Genomic DNA, 13,893 nt, shown 5'->3' with positions numbered 1-13,893 from the left:
TGTGTGAAGTGTGTGTGTGTGTGTCTCTTTTGTGTGTTTGTGTGTGTTGTGTGTGGCTGTGTGTGTGTCTGTGTGTAGGTATGTCAGTATGTGTGTGTGTGTGTGTGTGTGTGTGTGTGTGTGTGTGTGTGTGTGTGTAGTGTGTATGTGTGTGTGTGAGTGATGTGTATGTATATGTGTGTGTATATGTGTGTGTGGTGTGTATGTGTGTGTGTGTTTGTGTGACGTGTGTTGTGTGTGTGTGTGTGTGTGTGTGTGTGTTTGTGTGTGTGTTTGTGTGTGTTGTGTGTGTCTGTGTGTGTGTGTGTGTGTAGGTATGTCAGTAGTGTGTGTGTGTGTGTGTGTGTGTGTGTGTGTGTGTGTGTGTGTGTTTGTGTGTGTTGTGTGTGGCTGTGTGTGTGTCTGTGTGTAGGTATGTCAGTATGTTGTGTGTGTGTGTGTGTGTGTGTGTGTGTGTGTGTGTCAATGTAGCTGTCTCTGTGTCTGTGTCTTTGTGGCTGCATCTGTCTGCCACTCTCTCACTCTTTCTCTCTCTCCCTCTCCCCCTCTCTCGCTCTCTTGTCTTTCAGTGGTCATTACATAAAACGGAAATCACGTGCTGAATTCAGTGCTCTGAATCTCTCTCTCTCTCTCTCTCTCTCTCTCTCTCTCTCTCTCTCTCTCTCTCTCTCTCTCTCTCTCTCAATGGTCACTGCACACACAAAATAAACGTAAATCACATGCGTTTCTCATGTTCTGAAGCTCTCTCATACTCTCACTGTTCTCATTCTGAAGTTGCCACTGTGTGTGTGTGTGTGTGTGTGTGTGTGTGTGTGTGTGTGTGTGTGTGTGTGTGTGTGTGTGTGTGTGTGTGTGTGTGTGTGTCGTCATTACACACAAAAAATAAACGTGATGTTCTGAAGCCTTTTCATACTCTCTCTCTTTCCTTCTTTCTCTGTCTCCCTCTCTCTTTCTCTCATTCTCTCTCTCTCTGGCTCTCCGTGTGTGTGTGTGTGTGTGTGTGTGTGTGTGTGTGTGTGTACGCATGCATGCATACACACATGCGAACGTATGCAAAAGGACCATTCCATTGACACTGTCCAAGCCGATGGCTAAACAGCAGAAACAGCCATTGTGGCGAGGCGACGGTACAGTGTGGCCAGTGTGGGCCCTGCAGCCAATCAATACTGGAGGAGACAGAGGAACCAGTGGACACAAAGATCCACGCCACAGGAGCCACAATGTCTGCCACAACTTAGCTTGCACCCTCCTCCCCTTTAACACACCAGTCTCTTCCTCTTTACACCCTCCTTCCCTTTAACACACCAGTCTCTTCCTCTTTGCACCCTCTTCCTCTTTAACACACCAGTCTCTTCCTCTTTGCACCCTTCTCCCCTTTAACACGCCATACTGTTCCTCTTTGCACCCTTCACCCCTTTAACACACCATACTGTTCCTCTTTGCACCCTTCACCCCTCTAACACACCAGTCTCTTCCTATTTGCACCCTCTTCCTCTTTAACACACCAGTCTCTTCCTCTTTGCACCCTCTTCCTCTTTAACACACCATACTGTTCCTCTTTGCACCCTCCTCCCCTTTAACACACCAGTCTGTTCCTCTTTGCACCCTCCTCCCCTTTAACACACCAGTCTCTTCCTCTTTGCACCCTCTTCCTCTTTAACACACCAGTCTCTTCCTCTTTGCACCCTCTTCCTCTTTAACACACCAGTCTCTTCCTCTTTGCACCCTCTTCCTCTTTAACACACCAGTCTCTTCCTCTTTGCACCCTCCTCCCCTTTAACACACCATACTGTTCCTCTTTGCACCCTCTTCCTCTTTAACACACCAGTCTCTTCCTCTTTGCACCTTCTTCCCCTTTAACACACCAGTCTCTTCCTCTTTGCACCCTCCTCCCCTTCAACACACCAGTCTCTTCCCCTTTGCACCCTCCTCCTCTTTAACACACCAGTCTCTTCCTCTTTGCACCCTCTTCCTCTTTAACACACCAGTCTCTTCCTCTTTGCACCCTCCTCCCCTTTAACACACCAGTCTCTTCCTCTTTGCACCCTCTTCCTCTTTAACACACCAGTCTCTTCCTCTTTGCACCCTTCTTCCCTTTAACACACCAGTCTCTTCCTCTTTGCACCCTCCTCCCCTTTAACACACCATACTGTTCCTCTTTGCACCCTTCACCTCTTTAACACACCATACTGTTCCTTTTTGCACCTTCTGCCCTTTAACACACCATACTGTTCCTTTTTGCACCTTCTGCTCTTTAACACACCATACTGTTCCTCTTTGCACCCTCCTCCCCTTTAACACACCATACTGTTCCTCTTTGCACCCTCCTCCCCTTTAACACACCAGTCTCTTCCTCTTTGCACCCTCCTCCCCTTTAACACACCAGTCTCTTCCTCTTTGCACCCTTCTTCCCTTTAACACACCATACTGTTCCTCTTTGCACCCTTCTGCCCTTTAACACACCATGCTGTTCCTCTTTGCACCCTTCTTCCCTTTAACACACCATGCTGTTCCTCTTTGCACCCTTCTTCCCTTTAACACACCATACTGTTCCTCTTTGCACCCTTCTGCCCTTTAACACACCATGCTGTTCCTCTTTGCACCCTTCTTCCCTTTAACACACCATACTGTTCCTCTTTGCACCCTTCTTTCCTTTAACACACCATGCTGTTCCTCTTTGCACCCTCCTCCCCTTTAACACACCATACTGTTCCTCTTTGCACCCTTCTCCCCTTTAACACACCATGCTGTTCCTCTTTGCACCCTTCTCCCCTTTAACACACCAGTCTCTTCCTCTTTGCACCCTTCACCCCTTTAACACACCATGCTGTTCCTCTTTGCACCCTTCTGTCCTTTAACACACCATACTGTTCCTCTTTGCACCCTCCTCCCCTTTAACACACCATACTGTTCCTCTTTGCACCTTCTGTCCTTTAACACACCATACTGTTCCTCTTTGCACCCTCCTCCCCTTTAACACACCATACTGTTCCTCTTTGCACCCTTCACCTCTTTAACACACCATACTGTTCCTTTTTGCACCTTCTGCCCTTTAACACACCATACTGTTCCTCTTTGCACCATCCTCCCCTTTAACACACTAGTCTGTTCCTCTTTGCACCCTTCTGCCCTTTAACACACCATACTGTTCCTCTTTGCACCCTCCTCCCCTTTAACACACCATACTGTTCCTCTTTGCACCCTTCTCCCCTTTAACACACCATACTGTTCCTCTTTGCACCCTTCTGCCCTTTAACACACCATACTGTTCCTCTTTGCACCCTTCTGCCCTTTAACACACCATACTGTTCCTCTTTGCACCCTTCACCTCTTTAACACACCATACTGTTCCTCTTTGCACCCTTCTGCCCTTTAACACACCATACTGTTCCTCTTTGCACTCTTCTGTCCTTTAACACATTCTTCTGTCTTATCATTCTCATGTTAACAATGTTTGTCACTTTTTGTGTTTATCTGTCTCTCACCCTGCCTGTCTGTATCCCTCATGTTACAGAGAAGAGACAACTGGCCGCAGACCAACACTTCTGTCCCTTATTGACTCTGGCCACCATACAGTTATCTTCCTCATCGCCTGGACTCTGGCTATATTACAGTTCGCTCCCTTATCGCCTGGACATCTGTCACAATACAGTTCTCTCCCTTATCGCCTGTACATCTGCTCCTTATCGCCTGTACATCTGCTCCTTATCGCCTGTACATCTGCCAACCATACAGTTCTCTCCCTTATCGTCTGGACATCTGCCACCATACAGTTCTCTCCCTCATCGTCTGGACTCTGGCTACAAAACAGTTCTCTCCCTTATCGCCTGGACATCTGTCACCATACAGTTCTCTCCCTTATCGCCTGGACATCTGCCACCATACAGTTCTCTCCCTTATCGCCTGGACTCTGGCTACAAAACAGTTCTCTCCCTTATCGTCTGGACATCTGTCACCATACAGTTCTCTCCCTTATCGCCTGGACGTCTGCCACCATACAGTTCTCTCCCTTATCGCCTGGACATCTGCCACCATACAGTTCTCTCCCTCATCCTCTGGACTCTGATCATGTCTGAAGACGGAGGCAGGGGGAATGGTGGAGAGGCGGTGGGAGAGAATGATGGGGGAGGGGACACTGGGGGTGGTGGAGGATTAGTGACAGACAATGATGGGGGAGGGTGCAGAGAAGGTGGGGGAGGGACGGTGAAAGAGGGAGGTGGGGGAGGGGGCAGAGAGGGTGGGGGAGGGGCAGTGAAAGAGGGAGGTGGGGGAGGGTGCAGAGAGGGTGGAGGAGGGGCAGTGAAAGAGAGAGGTGGGGGAGGGGCAGTGAAAGAGGGAGGTGGGGGAGGGTGCAGAGAGGGTGGAGGAGGGGCAGTGAAAGAGGGAGGTGGGGGAGGGGGCAGAGAGGGTGGAGGAGGGGCGGTGAAAGAGGGAGGTGGGGGAGGGGCAGTGAAAGAGGGAGGTGGGGGAGGCGCAATGAAAGAGGGAGGTGGGGGAGGGGCAGTGAAAGAGGGAGGTGGGGGAGGGGGCAGGGAGGGTGGAGGAGGGGCAGTGAAAGAGGAAGATGGGGGAGGGGGCGGGGTGTCGGCCTCGCAGGCAGAGAGAGAAGGGGTGGGGGTGGGAGGGGCAGGGGGAGGAAAGGCAGGGGTGTCGTGTGACGGGAACAGCGGCTGTCCTCTGGATGACTTCACCTGGGTGCCACCTGGGCTTCAACCCGAGCAGGTAGGACTGTTGTTCGTTTGGCTGCCTGTCTGTTTGTTTGACCTCCTGTCCGTCTGTCCAGCTGGCTCTTTTTGTCTGGTAAGGTGACAGTCTTTCGATGACTTATTTTGACAGAAAAAGAGATAGCTCTGAGAGAGAGACCAAGAGAGAGAGAGGGGGGGGGGGGAGTGTGAGGTTCGGTGGAAGAATTCAGGTACCCCTGATTTCTGGTGTATACCTCTCTGTCTGGTCATTCCTTTCTGACCTCACAGCTATTGGCTGGTTATTCCCCTTTCCCGTGGTCTCCTACATCTGATTTCTGATTCCTTTCTAATTTCATTCTTCTGTCTTATCATCCCTTTCCAGTCTCATTCTTCTGTCTTATCATTCCTTTCCAGTCTCATTCTTCTGTCTTATCATTCCTTTCCAGTCTCATTCTTCTGTCTTATCATTCCTTTCTAATCTCATTCTTCCGTCTTATCATTCCTTTCCAGTCTCATTCTTCTGTCTTATCATTCCTTTCCAGTCTCATTCTTCAGTCTTATCATTCCTTTCCAGTCTCATTCTTCCGTCTTATCATTCCTTTCCAGTCTCATTCTTCCGTCTTATCATTCCTTTCCAGTCTCATTCTTCCGTCTTATCATTCCTTTCCAGTCTCATTCTTCTGTCTTATCATTCCTTTCCAGTCTCATTCTTCAGTCTTATCATTCCTTTCCAGTCTCATTCTTCTGTCTTATCATTCCTTTCCAGTCTCATTCTTCTGTCTTATCATTCCTTTCCAGTCTCATTCTTCTGTCTTATCATTCCTTTCTAATCTCATTCTTCCGTCTTATCATTCCTTTCTAATCTCATTCTTCCGTCTTATCATTCCTTTCCAGTCTCATTCTTCTGTCTTATCATTCCTTTCTAATCTCATTCTTCCGTCTTATCATTCCTTTCCAGTCTCATTCTTCTGTCTTATCATTCCTTTCCAGTCTCATTCTTCAGTCTTATCATTCCTTTCCAGTCTCATTCTTCTGTCTTATCAATCCTTTTTCAGTCTCATTCTTCTGTCTTATCATTCCTTTCTAATCTCATTCTTCTGTCTTATCATTCCTTTCCAATCTCACAACATTGTTTTGTGATTCATATCGGATGCTGTGTGGTTTTGTTGTTGTTGTTTTTTCCCCTGGTCTCATATATCTTTTTTTCATATTCTTTTCTGGTCTCATATCTCTGACTTCTGATTCCTTTCTGATCTCATGTCTCTCTTTTCTGAATCCTTTCCGGTCTCATACCCCTGTTTTCTGATTGATTTCTGATACTTTTCGATTTAGTTCCTTTGCTGTCGTGAAAGTATGCTCCGATAAGTCCACAGACCTGGTTTTTTTTTTTCTCAGGAAAGATTCAGTTAAATATATGGAAGGGTTTATTGTCTAGGTCTTGTGTCAACTGTACACATTATTGCTTTTAAGAAGCCATAGAAGTTTCGCTCGCATTATATCTATGGGTGATATTTTTTATGAGAGAAAAGAAGCAGAAGTCGAGGTGATGAATAATTCACGGCAATCTAGCTGACTTTTCCCTGTCCACAGAAACTATTTGCATGTAGTCATCTGTATAAATAACGTGTCACTTGTTTTCGTTAGCATAACAATGAATATGGAGATGTGGTGCTTTGTATTGTGTGTGTCGTGTTACATCCGACATCGCTTACTGAAAGGCAAGTTATCGAGACTGTATCAGGACTGACTGACTGTTATGATTACTGTGGGTCTGTATTGTACCAGGGCTGACTGTTGTGTAAGTGTATGTTTGTGATGTACCGAGGTTTACTGTTATAATAACTGTATGTCTATACTGTAGCGGGCTGAATGTTAGATAAGTGTGTGTCCTTAATGTACCAGGCTGATTGTTAGATAAGTGTGTGTCCATTATGTACCTGGATCATTGTTAGATAAGTGTATTTTCGTAATTGTTAGACAAGTGTATGTTCATAATGAACCAGGCTGATTGTTAGATAAGTGTATGTCCATAATTGTTAGATAAGGGTATGTCCATAATTGTCCAGGCTTATGGCTGTTTTGTGTCCATAGCGTGCCAGGATTATGAATGTTGTCTCACTTATGCCATGCCTAAAAGTCTAAAGTGTGTAAAATCTATTACTACTGCGTATCAATCGTATTAGATATGTTTCATAATGTGCGGGTTTTATGGTTTTGTGCAACTTTCTGCACCATACTAGTACTTGCATGTCAATGCCAAATTGGGTGTGTGTAGATTTGTACTGCATTAATTTTTGTTTCAACAAATTTCTCTGTGTGGAAGTCAGATTGTCTCGACAACTTTCTCTGTGTGGAAGTCAGATTGTCTCAACAACTTTCTCTGTGTGGAAGTCACATTGCTTCCCTGGGGAGAGCGCGTCGCCACAGTGCAGCGCCACTCTTTTTTTTCTTTTTTCTTTTTTTTTGTACCGCGTGTAAGTGTTCTTGTTTTATGATCAGAGTGAATTTTCTTCATGATTTTCCCAGGGACAATCCTTTTGTTGCCGTGGGTTCTTTTACGTGCGCTGAGTGCATGCTGCACACAGGACCTCGGTTTATCGTCTCATCGAATGACTAGCGTCCAGACCACCACTCTAGTGGAGGAAATACTGTCGAGTTTGGGGTTCTGTCCCGAGCCCCCACGTTCTCTCGCTGCCAAGGCCAGCTGACCGTTCTGTTGTGCCAAGGCCAGCTGACCGCTCTGTTGTGCCAAGGCCAGCTGACCGTTCTGTTGTGCCAAGGCCAGCTGACCGCTCTGTTGTGCCAAGGATAGCTGACCGCTCTGTTGTGCCAAGGCCAGCTGACCGCTCTGTTGTGCCAAGGCTAGCTGACCGCTCTGTTGTGCCAAGGCTAGCTCACTGCTCTGTTGTGCCAAGGCTAGCTGACCGCTCTGTTGTGCCAAGGCTAGCTCACCGCTCTGTTGTGCCAAGGCTAGCTCACCGCTCCATTTTGGAAACCATGTGCAGATTGTGTTATAGGTCTGTTACTGCTGTGTGGCCTAGCTGTTTGCGTGTTATATGATCGTGTGTTATGTCATCATGTGTCACGTCGTCATGTGTCGCCATCATGTGTCATGTCATCATATGTTAAGTCACAATGTGCTATGTTATGTCATCATGAGTGAAGTCATCATGTGTCATGTCACCATATGTTACGTCATCATGTGTCATGTCACAATGTGTTATGCCATCATGTGTCATGTCACCGTGTGTCACGTCGTCATAAATCATGTCATCATGTGTTATGCCATTGTGTGAAGTCATCATGTATGAAATCCTCATGTGTTATGTTATCATGTGTTATGGCATCATGTGTGATGCCATCACATGTCATGTCACCATGTGTGAAGTCATCATGTGTCATGTCCACACAGATCTACTCTTACTTCCGCTGTCTTCCCGAGGACCGAGTGCCACATCTCAACAGCGAGGGACAGAAGTGGCGCCTGCGTCAGCTGGTGCAGCAGCTTCCTCCCCAGGACAGCGACGTGCGGCGCTGCACGGCACTCTCCGACTCGGAGAAACAGGAGCTGCGCATGTTCAGTGCCTTCAGGAAGCGGGAGACCTTCGGCCGTGGTCACGTCAGTCTTGAGCCCGCCACCCCCACCCCCGCCACTGTTTGTGAAAAGGTAGGTCTTCTTCTAGCACTGTTTGTGAAAAGGTAGGTCTTCTTCTAGCACTGTTTGTGAAAAGGTAGGTCTTCTTCTAGCACTGTTTGTGAAAAGGTAGGTCATCTTCTGCCATTGTTTCTGAAAAGGTAGGTCTTCCTCTACCACTGTTTGTGAAAAGGTAGGTCTTCTTCTACCACTATTTATGAAAAGGTAGGTCTTTCTTTACCACTGTTTGTGAAAAGGTAGGTCCTCTTCTACCACTGTTTGTGAAAAGGTAGGTCTTCCTCTACCACTGTTTGTGAAGAGGTAGGTCCTCTTCTACCACTGTTTGTGAAAAGGTAGGTCTTCTTCTACCACTGTTTGTGAAAAGATAGGTCTTCCTCTACCACTGTTTGTGAAGAGGTAGGTCCTCTTCTACCACTGTTTGTGAAAAGGTAGGTCTTCTTCTACCACTGTTTGTGAAAAGGTAGGTCTTCCTCTACCACTGTTTGTGAAAAGGTAGGTCCTCTTCTCCCACTGTTTGTGAAAAGGTAGGTCCTCTTCTACCACTGTTTGTGAAAAGGTAGGTCCTCTTCTCCCACTGTTTGTGAAAAGGCAGGTCTTCCTCTACCACTGTTTGTGAAAATGATAGGTCATCTTCTCCCACTGTTTGTGAAAAGGTAGGTCCTCTTCTACCACTGTTTGTGAAAAGGTAGGTCTTCCTCAACCACTGTGAAAAGGTAGGTCCTCTTCTCCCACTGTTTGTGAAAAGGCAGGTCTTCCTCTACCACTGTTTGTGAAGAGGTAGGTCCTCTTCTACCACTATTTGTGAAAAGGTAGGTCCTCTTTTACCACTGTTTGTGAAAAGATAGGTCCTCTTCTACCACTGTTTGTGAAAAGATAGGTCATCTTCTACCACTATTTGTGAAAAGGTAGGTCCTCTTCTACCACTGTTTGTGAAAAGATAGGTCATCTTCTACCACTATTTGTGAAAAGGTAGGTCTTCCTCTACCACTGTTTGTGAAAAGGTAGGTCCTCTTCTACCACTGTTTGTGAAAAGGTAGCTCTTCTTCTACCACTATTTGTGAAAAGGTAGGTCTTCTTCTACCACTGTTTGTGAAAAGGTAGGTCCTCTTCTACCACTGTTTGTGAAAAGGTAGCTCTTCTTCCCGGTGGCCTGTTACAGGTGTCCATTTGTCTTGTGTGTCCGTTGACTGTCCTGCCCGTTTAAAAAAACCCAAACATGCTGCCACTCTGTATTATTAACCTCAATTCCAGAAATCGAAAGAATGTGTTCAAATATTCCTTGGCCGTTGGAGTGATATGTTTTCTTATCCTTTTCTCTAATTTCAATGTTAACGATGATTGTCTTAAACCCAGCAAAGAAAGACAGATGGTTGGAGATTATGTTCACGATAGTGAAGTCAGTTCTGGTGAAATGATCGAAATTTTCTCTTTGATTGATTAATTAATTGGTTTTCTTCAGCGATTAGTAGTTATCTCCCTTGACTCCGATCCACATTGATCTGGTGCTGGCTACTGTCACACGATAAAGCGAGAGTAGACCTACTTTGTAAAGAACGCACTTCAAAATCAAATGTACCGCATTCACTTTACAGTTTCACTTTCTCAAGGAGGTGTCAAAGCGTGCAGACTGATCCATATACGCTACACTGTATCCTGGTGCTGAAACCAAACCAAAAAAAAGGAGAGCGTAACTACAGAAGCGATATACTGCTGTGTGGTGGCAGTGCGGGAGAGAGGTGAAAGAGGGCCAGGTGGCGGTGCGGGCGGCTCGAGCAGGCCCGGACAGGGCGTGGCACCCTGGCTGCTTCACGTGCAACACGTGCGGGGAGCTGCTGGTGGACCTGCTGTACTTCTTCCACCAGGCGGCGCTGTACTGTGGACGTCATCACGCCGAGAAGTTCAAACCGCGCTGTGCCGCCTGTGATGAGGTCTTGGATTTGTGTGTGTGTGTGTGTGTGTGTGATTTTGTGTGTGTGTGTGTGTGTGTGTGTGTGTGTGTGTGTGTGTGTGTGATTTTGTGTGTGTATGTGTTTGTATGTGTATTTCTTTTTATCACAACAGATTTCTCTGTGTGATATTCGGGCTGCTCTCCCCAGGGAGAGCGCGTGGCTACACTACAGCGCCACCCTTTGTTTATTTATTTTTATTTATTTATTTTTTTTACCTGCGTGCAGTTTTATTTGTTTTTCCTGTCGAAGTGGATTTTTCTACAGAATATCGCCAGGAACAACCCTTTTGTTGCTGTGGGTTCTTTTACGTGCGCATCCAGACCACCACTCAAGGTCTAGTGGAGGGTGAGAAAATATCGGCGCCTGAGCCGTGATTCGAACCAGCGCGCTCAGATTCTCTCGCTTCCTAGGCGGACGCGTTACCTCAAGGCCATCACTCCACTGTGTGTGTGTGTGTGTGTGTGTGTGTGTGTGTGTGTGTGTGTGTGTGTGTGTATGTGTGTGTGTGTGTGTGTGTGTGTGTGTGCGTGCGTATGTTTGTGTGTGTGTGTGTGTGTGTGTGTGTGTGTGTGTGTGTTATTTTTTACTGTATGCAGTTTTATTTGTTTTTCCTGTCGAAGTGGATTTTTCAATAGAATTAAGCCAGGAACATCCCCTTTGTTGCCGTGGGTTCTTTTACGTGCGCTAAGCGTATGCTGCACTCGGGACCCCGGTTTATCGTCTCATCCGAATGACTAGCGTCCAGACCACCACTCAAGGTCTAGTGGAGAGTGAGAAAATATCGGCCGCTGCGCCGTGATTCGAACCAGCGCGCTCAGATTCTCTCGCTTCGTATGCGGACGCGTTACCTCAAAGCCATCACTCCACTGTGTGTGTGTGTGTGTGTGTGTGTGTGTGTGTGTGTGTGTGTGTGTGTGTGTGTGTGTGTCCTCTGTGGTGTGTGTGTGTGGGGGGGGGGGGGGGGGGGGAGGTTATGTGTCTGTGTTGCCTCTGTGCGCCTGTGTGTCCGCTAATTACTGTAATTATAGTCAGTTTATCTGCGGAATTACTCTGAAAATATGTGCAGATCAATTTTATACCTCTCAGTATGTCTGCACAATACTCTAACACCACTCAGTATGTCATGTCTTGCATCTCTACAATGTGCAGAATACTAAAATGCAACTCAATATGTCATGCGTTGCATCTCTATAATGTGCAGAATACTAAAATGCAACTCAACATGTCATGCGTTGCATCTCTATAATGTGCAGAATACTAAAATGCAACTCAATATGTCATGCGTTGCATCTCTATAATGCGCAGAATACTCAAATGCAACTCAACATGCCATGTGTTGCATCTCTATAATGTGCAGAATACTCTAACACCACTCACTATGTTACGTCTGATACCCCAATGTGTTCAGATTGTGCTGACACCATTCAGTGGCACTGTGCACTGCTCTGAACCGAAACCTTGCAGATCATATTTGCGGATGAATGCACGGAGGCGGAAGGCCGGAGCTGGCACATGCGGCACTTCACGTGCCGGCGATGTCAGCAGCAGCTGGGCGGACACCGCTACATGCTGCGGGACGGGGGAGCATACTGCTGCACGTGCTTTGACGAACACTTCGCGCACTTCTGTGACACGTGCGGCGATCGCATTGGTTTGGATCAGGGTCACATGACCCATGAAAGACAGCACTGGCACGCCTCTCCAGCCTGCTTCAAGTGCCACGCCTGTCAGGTAATGTTGTTACCTGTGGCTGTCAATCCTGTGCATGTGCTTGTCATACTTCAGTTCCGGTTTTAAGAAGACAAAAAGTTGATATCCTGCTGCTTGATCCACCCACACAGCACAACACCTGCTTTACACACACACACACACACACACACACACACACACACACACAGAGAGAAATGATTCATACGTGGCCGATATAAATATATATATATATATATATATATATATATATATATATATATGTGTGTGTGTGTGTGTGTGTGTGTGTGTGTGTGTGCAGAGCTGTTTGCTGGGCAGGCCATTTCTGGCCAAGAGCGGGGTGATCTACTGTTCTGTGGCGTGCAGTGGGGCCAGCTGTATGCAGACTCAGACCCCCAGAAGGGCCGAGGACTACGGGCAGGACGTGCACCACACCCCCGCGCGCCTCACCTCGCCTCTCTCGCACCTGCTGCAGGAAGGCTGTGCCGACATCCACCAGGCGCTCCGTGACCGCTACACCCTTCCTGCCTCGGTCACCTCCTCTGACCGGGACCAGGGCTACGCCACCTCCAGTGCCTCCGATGTGCACGTGCTGGGATCGCATAGTGAAGGGGTGAGTGGCCGCCGCCGTGAAGACAGCAAGGACGACACCTTGTGTCTGGTGGACCTGCACGAGATGACGCACACCCAGCCCGCCCCTCAGGAGGCACGCACCCGACATCGTCTGTCTCAGTTCTCCACTGGCGACCAGTCACTGGCCGCCACGTCTCCTAGTCCCACGTGCTCTTCAGCCTCCCACAGATCCGACCTGACCTCCACTTCGTGCAGTCAGTCACACACTGGCTCCGGTGCTCATTACGCGTCAGTAAGTGTAGTTGGTGATGTGACCATTGCAAACAACGACAGGGGGAGACAGGGCACAATTATCACAGCAGACTCCAGAATGGCCCAGGAGAGATTTGCTGTTTCAGACTCCAGAATGGCCCAGGAGAGACTTGCTATTTCAGACTCCAGAATGGCCCAGGAGAGACTTGCTATTTCAGACTCCAGAATGGCCCAGGATAGACTTGCTATTTCAGACTCCAGAATGGCCCAGGAGAGACTTGCTATTTCAGACTTCAGAATGGCTCAGGAGAGACTTGCTATTTCAGATGACAGATTGGCACAGGACCGACTTGCTATTTCAGATAATAGATTGGCTCAGGACAGACTTGCTATTTCAGACAACAGACTGACGCGGGACAGGCGTGGTTTCAGAGACTACAATGTGACGCAGGACGGACACGCCACAATACACACCAGAGGGGCACACGGAAGTAGTTCAGATATCAGTGTGGCGCATTACACATCACTCACATCTCCCTCCTCAGACAGCTTTATGTGTTGTTCACGAAACACCAGATCCCCGCTGTCCGACTCGGCCTCGTACAGTAAACACGTGTTCCCCCGAGCTGCAATCGTAAGAGTCCAGCCTCAAGGTCAACGGCAACACTCCCACAGAGCAGTGGCCAACAGGCCTTTCGCTGAACAGTGGAGAGTCACCGCCCTTCACGTCCGCTCTCCACGGACTTTGACGTCAGCAGCTGATTACAGAGGTCGCCCTCGTTCTCAATCCCTTGAAGGGCGACCCGCGGTGTGGATCAACCCTTTCCCTCAAACCAGTGCTCGACATCAACCTCGTGCTCCTCATCAAACCAGCGATCCTTACCAACACCGTGTCCCTTATCACCAAACCAGTTATCCTCACCATGTCCCTCATCATCAAACCAGTGATCCTCACCATGTCCCTCATCACCAAACCAGCGATCCTCACCAACGCAATGTCCCTCATCATCAAACCAGTGATCCTCACCATGTCCCTCATCACCAAACCAGCGATCCTCACCAACACCATGTT

The sequence above is a fragment of the Babylonia areolata genome, chromosome 20 (assembly GCF_041734735.1).
Source record: "Babylonia areolata isolate BAREFJ2019XMU chromosome 20, ASM4173473v1, whole genome shotgun sequence".
In the NCBI taxonomy this organism is placed as follows: Eukaryota; Metazoa; Mollusca; class Gastropoda; order Neogastropoda; family Buccinidae; genus Babylonia; species Babylonia areolata.
Note: the sequence above shows the minus strand (reverse complement) of the source record.